At 42.9% G+C, this 10280-nt stretch overlaps 1 pseudogene; it reads right to left on the bottom strand.

Annotated features, from left to right (window-relative positions):
- Nucleotides 1-3631: 3631 nt before the first annotated feature.
- LOC102959592 lies at nucleotides 3632-8836 on the bottom strand (annotated as a pseudogene).
- Nucleotides 8837-10280: the final 1444 nt, after the last annotated feature.

Below are 10280 nucleotides of genomic sequence, written 5' to 3'. Positions count from 1 at the left end.
ATTTTGATGGCTTTCTGTCTTACATTGAGGTCTTTCATCCACTTTGAATTTATTTCTGTGTATGGTGTAAGAAAGTGGTCCAGGTTCATTCTTCTGCATGTTGCTGTCCAGTTTTCCCAGCACCACTTGCTGAAGAGACTGTCTTTATCCCATTGGATATTCTTTCCTGCTTTGTCAAAGATTAGTTGCCCATACATTTGTGGGTCCATTTCTGGGTTGTCTATTCTATTCCATTGATCTGAGTGTCTGTTCTTGTGCCAATGTTTATTTTGTTTTTGAGAGAGAGAGAGACAGAGTGAGAGCCGGGGAGGGGAAGAGAGAGACACACACACAGAATCTGAAGCAGGCTCCAGGCTCTGAGCTGTTAGAGCCCAATGTGGGGCTCGAACTCATGAACCATGAGATCATAGCCTGAGCCGAAGTTGGACGCTTAACCGACTGAGCCACCCAGGCACCCTGACGCCTGCCTTTCTGATCTCAGATATGCCCACCAGGGATTCCGTCAAAGGAGATATTACAAAAAGCTCTCCAGGACTGTTCAAGAAGCTAGGTATAGTGGGAATTGCCCTTGACCTGGATATTAAAACCATTCCAGGAGGATTCTGGCATTTTGAACTCTTGCTCCCTGGCTAACACTTCTGTGAGAGATAATATTTTCATTTATTTTCCCCACTCATGTTAATGTTATACATTAATATTATACATCCTGTTATACACCATGTATATTCTAGGCATCAGGGTACAGGAATGAAGAAGACAGATAGGGTGTCTGCCCTCACTGATGAGCTTCATGCCCTATTTTGATAAATATTTAACAATCACTAAGATGTGTATTGAATGTCTACACGGTGCCAGGCACTGCTTTAACGGTGGGAATACAGGTGTGGGCAAAACAGAGCTCTCCTCTCACAGAGCGACAGAAGTGATAAGCCAGCAGAGCCAGGAACGATACAATGTTTCTCTGCCCCCTGTCATTTCTGTATTCCTCTCCTCCCCACCCCATCCAAGCCCTTGGAAGATTTTCTAGCTATAAGAGTTTGAAATTAGATAATTCCCCTCCACGGTTTACATGGTCACCAAAGTTTTTTACTAGGCAAAGAGGGAGGACTCAGAACATTTCGTCCAACTCTTCCATGTTATATTTGCAGAATTTGAGATTCAAATAGGTTGTAACTTGGCCCTCAATCATTACTGCATGGTATAGTCAACACTGGAGCCCACGTTTCCCGATCCCCATCCTTGAACTCATCCTACTTGGTCCACTGGTTGTATGAAAACAGCTGATGATAGCTACATTTGCCATACATGATCAATGATTGACTTTAAAATAAGAATGGACTTATTTTTTTTTCATATGGAAGTGTTTTTGACCAGAAATTAATTAATTAAGTGTAAAAAAAGGTAGACCGGAAGTGTGCAGAAACACTGTTATCTCTAGGGAATATTAATGGTCAAAACTTAAAACTTGAAAATCATCGTGATTTCGATTTTTCTTTGTAATGGATACTTGGTTGTGGGAAGAAAGTTTAGAGATTACACATAGTCTGCAATTAGGTCACTGCCAGTACAAGATCATGCTAATATTAAAAATTTGTAACCCAATGTTCTTTGGTTTGGAAGGATGTTATTTATTGTTTGTATATGTATCTACTCACTTAGAGAATTATTTTCCAAGGTGACCTTGTCATGGAATGCAGAGTTAGTTCCAGAAATCCCTGGAGTGTCCTTACAGCCACCTAGAATTACAATAGACAGCGAGAATCTAGCCTCCTAAGGGCTAACTTGGAACATGTAAAGGAGAGAAAAGGGCTAATGGAAGGTGAGAGATTTAGATACATGTTTCAGGATTCAGCTCTGGGTTTTGTGACATCAGGGAAACCATTGTAAGCAGAGCTTTGACCTTCTTGGGAGACAGATAATAAATCTAGCACATCAGAGTGATGGTGGAGCTGAACTGCTGAATGACAAATAACAGTGTTGCTGATGGGCTGTGGTAGAAGCCTAGCATGTGAATGTTCTGGAGGCGCTGTCCTCTCTCTGAACACCAAAATACCTGTCATTGCAGGGGGTTGATGTCCTGTTCTTCTCAAGCCATTGAGTGCACTTATGTTGCAAGACAGAGAATATGGCACAAGCAACGGTTCTTAGCAATTTAGTTCTTATACATACAATGCTTAAGGGTCTAATTGAAATATAATAACACGCACCCATGTTGTACCAGCGAATTTTGCCACATGCATACACCTGCACAGTCACTACACTGTGAAGACAAAAACATTTCCCCTACCTGGAAAACTTCCTTACCAGTCTGCCGTCAATTCGCTCACTGGAGTCAGTTGCTGTTCTGCCTTGTAACAATGTAGTTTAGTCTTGCCTGATCTAATATTTTTGTATGAATTGAATCAAACATGGACTTTTTTTTTTTTTTGGTCTGGTTTCTTACATGTGGTGTAACGTTTGTGAGATTCGTCCATGCTGTGTTAGTAGTTCATTCCTTTTCATTGTTGAGTAGAATTCCACATGAAACCTATTCACTTGATGTTCCTTCAGGTGTTTTCTAATCTGGGGCTATTATGAACAAAGCTGCTATGAACATTCTTGTACAAGTCTTTTCAGGGACCTGTCTCTCTTTTGAAGAAACACACAAGAGTGGAATTGCTGGGCTATAGGTTAGATGCATGTTTAACTTTTGTGTGTGTGTGTGTGTGTGTGTGTGTGTGTGTGTGCGTGCAAATTTCCAACATTTCCAAGTGGTTGTGCTATTTACACTCCAGCCAGTAGTGTACAAGAATTCCATTTTTGCTCAATCTCCATACTACCAACTTCTGAAATGGCCTGGTTTCGATTTCTTTCTTTTGCCCTGCTAGTGGTTGGGTAGTATCATCTCAGCCTCTTCATGAAAACTAATAATTCTGAGCATCTTTTCTTACCCTTATAGACATATTCACATTCTTCTGTGGAGTGCTCAATTTTTATTGGGTTGGTTTTTTTTATTTGTTATTTTTTGACCTTCTTGTTTTTATTTTAATTCTAGTAAACATACACTGTTATATTCGTTTTAGGTGTACAACATAGTGATTCATCATTTCTATATATTACTCAGTGCTCAGTGTGTCTCCTTGCTTAATATTGACTTACAGTAGTTCTTTATATATTCCAGTTACATATGTCAGATATAATGTGTCACAAACATATTTTTCAGTCTGGGTCTCACCTATCATTTTTTTTTTTAATGTTTATTTATTTTTTTTTTTTGAGAGAGAGAGAGAGAGAGAGAGAGAGAGAGAAGGAAGCAAAGAGAGAGAGAGAGAGAGGGAGACAGAAAACAAAGCAGGCTTCAAGCTCTGAGCTATCAGCACTAAGCCAGAGGCAGGGCTCCAACCCATCAACCCTAAGAGCATGACCGGAAGTCAGAGACTTAACTGACTGAGCCACCCAGGCACCACACACACACACACACACACACACCCCTATCATTTTCTTAATGGCACCTTTAAAAAATATATTTTAATAAATTATAATTTATTTTCTTTAGCAATTATAATCATGAAATCTTTGCTCCCCTAAGGTTGCACAGATGCTCTGTCATCTTTAATAGTTTTCTTCCACGTTCGAGCCCATTTACTTGGTGTCAGGTGCACCAGGCCTGCATCACCAGCCTGGGTTTCTCTACCTGCGCCGATACTCCCGAGCCCGTGAAGCCCGTGCCACCCGCTGCAGCATGCCGGTGTCCTGATCCAGGAGCTTCTCCCGGTTCACCGGGTCCACCACGTCCTCCGCTATCAGCTTCATCCTGCGCTCCAGGGTGACCACGACCGCAGAAGGCCAGAGCAACGGCGTGAGGCATGGCACCTCCCAAGCTGTCGCGGGTCACGGCACACACGTGGCGCGGGCTGAGCTTGACGAGCCTCACGCGATCCACGAAGGCGGCGAACGGCGTGGGGCGCATGCGCCATGAGATCTGACATGCGCCGTAGGGACAGTGGCGGTGCTCGTCGGCTTCCCAGCTTGGCGGTCTTGGCTTGGGTGGGGGTCAGGGACGGGATCCGGAAGCTGGGCAGTGCTTTGTCTTTGTCCTGCGGGACCTGCAGTGGCCCGGCTCAGGCGTCTTCTGGGCCTGTTCCCCAGGCGGCCTTGGGCATGAAAGGTTGAGCTCAGTGTGCAGCTCAGTGTGCACGGTGGCCGCGTCCTCTTCCGGGAAGCCGTGCACTTGCCCCTGCGCCGTGGCCGCCGCGGCTGTTTCTGCACCTCACGCCCAGCCCCCGGCTGCTCCTGGATCCTCATCTTCGCCGTGGTCCCCTTCTGGTGCGAAGTGTACGCCAGGATTGCCTCGCGCTCACGCAGGTAGCCATCTGGGGGTGACGAGCGGTCGTGGCGGGGCTGCGCACACAGGTGGCAGCCCTCGACATCTTGAGGGCTTGCTGGAATGTTCTGGGTCCTGCAGCCTGTGGCTTTTTTCTCACTGTAGGGGCAGGCAGTCCCCACCCTGCAGGTCTTGCCATAATGCCTCCCTCACAAACGACTCCTTGTCCCTTCGTTGCTTCTTCAACTGTATCTATGCCTTGTTTTTTCTTTCAGAAACTTCGTGGCTTTATGTTTATGTGTGTGATTCATCCCAAATGAATCTTTGTGTTTTAGCGTAAAGTAGGAGGCACGGTTCATGTTTTTCTCTGTTTATTTAGTTATTCCATTTGTTGAAAAGACCTTTCTTTAATGAATTGCTTTGGTGTCTTTGTTGAAAATTATTTTGGAATCTCTGTGTGTCTATTGCTGGACTTTATTTTTACACCAGTACCACTCTTAAACTATCTTAAATACTGTAGATTATAACGAATGTTGAGATCAGAGTTCTTTTTCAAGATTGATTTGGTTTGGCTAATCTTGGACCTTGTCATCTCCATATAAATTTTACAGTGAGATTACCAGTACCTACAAAGAAGCTACTGGGTGTTAAGAATGGGATTGTGTGGAACTATAGATTTGGGGGAAACGGGCATATTAAAAATACTGTCTTTCAATCCAGGAATGTGTTATATATGTCCGTTTATTCAGAGCTTTAAAAAAACTTTCAGCAACTCATCGTAGTTTTTAGCATATAAGTCTTACACTTGCTTTGTTAAATTTATTCCTAAGTTAAATTCTTTGCATTCTTATGAGCGAAACTATTTTTAAATTTTGTTTTGTTTACACCTATTACGTAGAGGTGCAATAGACTTTTGTATATTGACCTCATATCATGACCTCATATCAATATCAAGCTTGCTACATTCACTTATTGTAGTGGCTGGTTCATAGACTCCTTGTGTGCATACATCATTAGGTCATCTGTGGATAATCACAGCTTTACCTCTGTTTTCTGATTTTAAGGTCTGTCATTTATTCCCTTGCCTTATTGTACTAAGATCTCCAGTACAATTTGAAGAGAAGTATACTTCAGTATACTTGCTCTGTTCCTGAAATTTGGAGGAAAGGGTTCGGAAAGGTAGCAAAATATGCCACTTGACTTTCATTATTCAATTCAGTTCAACCTTTCATTATTATTCAAGGCCCCTCATTGTCTTGAAGCCTACAAAGTTTGGTGTTAGTATAGTTACATCAGCTTTCTTTTGCATTATTTGCATGGACTATTTAAAAAAAGTTTCTTGTGAGTTCCTGTTTTCTTGCCTTTGTCAAAAGGTATCATTTGGTTTCCAAATATTTGGAGATATGTTGGTTGTCCTAATGGTACTGATTTCTAACTTAATTCTGGTGTAGTCAGAGACTATACTCTATATGATTTCAGTCCATTGGAATTACTGGGACTTGTTTTATAGTCCAGCATAGGGTCTATCTTACTGATAGACTTGTAGAGGCTTTTGGTCTTGTGTAGGCTCTTGGGCTTAGGCTTTGTTAGAGTAGGTCTCTTTCTTGTTTTTTATGGTAGGGTAGGGAAAACTGCTCCTGAGATATGATCTTTACTCCTAAATCATGGCCCTCTGGTGTCCAGTGAAAGCAAGATGTGTTTTCCATGCCTCCACTAGAGCTGGACCCAAACCCAAACTCCATCTGCTCAGTCTGGGGCATTGCTGAAATCTCTATGCAGCCGTCTCAGCCTTTCAGAGTAAATTCTTTGATTCACCTCACACATGTGTAGTTCAGGTACAGCCAAGGATTGGGGCTCCCCTTATTATAATTTTTCTGTTCCAGGATTTCTCCCCCCCGCCCCCCCAATTTCCATCTCCTGTCTCCTCAGGCCCATACAGCTGAATCTTTCTACTTGAGCTCTGTTAAAGGTTATGCCCACTTAGAAGTGTCTTCAGGGGAAAGGCTGAATAAATGTGCATTTCACAGAAGTGGGTCCCTGGTTTGATTGTATGCCGTCCATCGTCAGCTTGCTTTCTTTGCTCATCAGTGCCTTCAGGTATTGTCTTCAGTATTTTATACAGCATTTATAATTGTTGTTTATAGGAAGATAGTCAAATATGTTTTTATTGGAAGTCTGAACCTGTGATTCAATTTAAAACACAGATGGAGGGGGCGCCTGGGTGGCTTGGTCGGTTAAGCGTCCGACTTCAGCTCAGGTCATGATCTCACAGTCCGTGAGTTCAAGCCCCGCGTCGGGCTCTGGGCTGACGGCTCAGAGCCTGGAGCCTGCTTCCGATTCTGTGTCTCCCTCTGTCTCTGCCCCTCCCCCGTTCATGCTCTGTCTCTCTCTGTCTCAAAAATAAATAAACGTTAAAAAAAAATTAAAAAAAAAAAACCACAGATGGAGTGTAGATACCACATTTGGAATCTTGATCTAGACCGTCTGGGTTTGCATCCTGGCCCTGTCACATTTAGCTATGGCCTCTTGCAGTCTTGTGTATTCTAACATTCTCACCTATAAAATGGAGGTGATAATAGTTCCTAAGTCACAAGGTTGTTGTGAGAATCAAACAAGTTAATTCATGTAAAGCTCTTAAAATAGTATCTGACTCTGACATTTGACAAATATTAGCCAAATCTCTTTGGAGGCCCCTTGTTTTTCTTTTGTGAATAAAGAGAAACACTTTATCTTTAGCTGTTTCTCTTTGACTTAATTCCAGAATGTGATTCCAGTTAATTAGGGTCATATTAAATTATATAACTTTGCTGGTTCTTATTCTAGTGTATTACACTTGAGGTAAATGATATTGTACATATACTTTGCATGCCAACAGAGCTCTTGTTAATTTTTTTTTTGTTATTATTTTAGAGAGAGAGAGAGCATGCACATGTTGAGTGAGGGAGAGGCACAGGATGGGTGGAGAGAATCTCAAGCAGGCTCCAGGCTCAGCATGGAGCCTGACACGGGGCTCACTTCCACGACCCTGGGATCGTGACCTGAGCCGAAATCAATAGTCGGATGCTCAACTGACTGAACCACCCAGGCACCCCAGCAGAGCTCTTATTAACGATGTAGGTCGTTCAGTAATTTCTTTTATCAACGTTTTCCCCCTGAAAACTTAAGATTTGCTTTTCAATTGAAGGTATATTTAATGTGCTTTTCTCTTCAAAATGCATATTAAAAAATCTTCAAAGCTGAGTTTATAAACATGATGCCAGAAGTAAAGGAATGGTCATATTTTTGCTGCTTCGTTCACTTTTTAAAATAGAATCAAGGTAATATTTTTGAACTCCATTATCTCACTGCCAAATTGGGACTTTTTATTTTTATCTCCAAACAAGCACTTTTTTCTTTTGGACTGACCTTAAGTAGCAGTGAGTCACCGCACTTGTAAAGGCAAATTCCAAATCCAGGCAGGACAACAAAATATACTAATGTGGTAGCATGTGAGGGGTAGTATAAAATGCCGCTCCAAAATGTGATCGTACGAGTTCAGGACTTGTCACCCCAAAATAGGCTGCTTTGGTATATTGATTATTTTGAACTGTAGGCAACTGAAAAATAGCAAATGCAGAGAGAAGCTTATCTGCCGAAAGACAGATGCTCCACAAGGAACTCAATTGCCCTAGGTCCTCCTTGGGGAGTTTCATCAACCAGAAAAGATCAACTCCTGTAACAGGAGAGGAAACTAGAAGTCAACACCACACCCAGACAAACCATGTCCTAAACTGTCATACCTCCCATCTCTTCTTCTGAGGGCCCATGCATCTTTCCTAAAAATCATTTACTCTCCCCTGAGAGTATGTGCTTTGACTATAACAGAATTAGGTTAGAACTCAGTAGCATTAGGATAACCAGCATATTAACACCTTTCTACAAAGCCCAGGGGTCAAAGAAGAAACCACAAGGAAAAATTTAAAAATATTCTATGCACACAATGCAGAAAGAAGCTGATAGAGCTATATGTTCCCAACAGTTTGAGCTACCCGAAGTTGTGCTTGAGCTTTTCCTTAAGCCACACCGACTTGAAGATGTCAGTGATTAACTTGCTGTAATTCTAAATATTTGGAAATGAAAGACCTTCATAAAATATCCTTAGAGCAAGCTAGGTATCTGCAAAATTTGGAAATAATTTGCCACCACCTCGCCCGTTGCAATGGCTGTAATTGTTTCTTTCTCTACACCGTGAAGAGCTTATTTCTGCACCCCTTGACTCTGGGCTAGAATTGTCTCTTGCCCTGACCAATAAAAACGCAGCAGAACTCATGTGCCAGTTCCAAGTTAGCTCTCGAAAGGCGTCGTGTACTTCCGCTGGCTCCCACACAGCTCTGACCAGCTGCCACGTGAGCAAGTTTGGGCCGGTTTGGAGGGTGCGAGCACACGGTGTGCAGATGAGCCTTTCCACGAGGCCTACCTTGACCTGTCAGCTCCAGCTGTGCCAGCAGCTGACCAAAAATACAGGAGCAGGTCCAGCTGAGACCGGCCCAGCATGGCCCGGATCACCAGAACTATCCAATCGTGCACACACACTCGTGAACTCACTAAACGATGGTTCCTTTCACTCCACTAATTTTGGTGGTGGTTTGTTACATAGAAATAATTGCCTGATACAAAAATTGATGCCCAGAAGGGGCAGTGCTGCCATAATAAAAATTTTAAAAATGAAGCGTTGGCTTCATAGACTCCAAGTAAACCCCTGTTTTTCTGATCATCTTATACCTCTCAGTACTTAGAATAATCCAGGCCCCCCAGAAATTGAGGAAATACCTAGCTGACTCTCTGTTCCTCCTTCCCCTCAACAAAATCTTCTTCTAGAACTTAACGTGATTGCAGATAACTCTACTTCCCAGGAATCAGCAGCTGGGAGGATAAATAAGGAAGAAAAGGCCTTCTGGAGTCACAAAATTTAAAACCCAGTGTAGCGATGGGGTTTAATTAGATTGTTTTCCCAGCATGTAATAAAAAGGTGCAGCGTGGCTGGATCAAACCTGGATGGAATGCCGTAGTGGAAGGAGGGAGAGATTGCACAGCCAGAAAGCAACAGTACTGCACTGACTGTCGAGAGTATTGACGTCACTAGGAAATGAGAGATCCACATGGAACATGTGCACACTTGTGCACATGCGCACACACCCTAGGAAGGACAAGCCACAGACTCGGGCATCTTTCATATCCCAGCTGCTCTCTCTGTCTTGTCTGTCCTGGCCTTTTCTGTCTGGAGTGGCGAGGTGCCCATATGGGGAGTAATAGACCACCATTGGAGAGCTGGCTGTGTGCTGTTATTTAGCTGGAAGCCAGACGGGAAGACGAACAAAAACCCCGAGCCCAGCCATTCTTTGTGCAGCCCTACACCCACATAGGCTGCCAGAACCTGTGCTTACAGGGGTTTACTTCGAGATGAGGTCATTAGAAATAAACTTTCTCTAATAGCAAGCATTGACTCTGTCTTCTCAAAACGTTATTGTGGAAATCACTTTCTAAGCTCGTTCTTTTTCCTTGAGGTTTTCCTAGAAAAAAATTAGATTCCTCTCTGCAATCTAGAGAAAAGTATGACTCAACAGTTTTGTTGACCCAAATTGTGTATCTGTGAAATCTATCCCTGGGAGAGATCCAGAAACAAGCACAGAAGGAGAGTCCTGAATGACTGACGGTTTTTTATGTCCATTTGTCCCAAAGCCCTTCAAGATAGAAAATGACTTAAGGTCTTTGACTAATGCAGCATCAACTAAGGGACGAGAACATCCGATTCCAATCTCATACTCTAAGTTTGTGGCAGTCTGGGCGCTGTTTTGCAGCAACCTTTGTTATGACCTCACTTTATCTTTTATTTGCCCGAATGAAATTGGCCATTTCCAAGAGAGGCCTCAAGCTGGCTCAGAACTTTGAGAATGAACCTGCATTGTCATACTAGGCAAAACTCAGCCAAAGATGAGGC

This window comes from Panthera tigris, chromosome D2, assembly GCF_018350195.1.
Source record: "Panthera tigris isolate Pti1 chromosome D2, P.tigris_Pti1_mat1.1, whole genome shotgun sequence".
Lineage (NCBI taxonomy): Eukaryota > Metazoa > Chordata > Mammalia > Carnivora > Felidae > Panthera > Panthera tigris.
The sequence above is the reverse complement of the archived record's forward strand: the minus strand, read 5'-3'. Positions and strand labels throughout refer to the sequence as shown.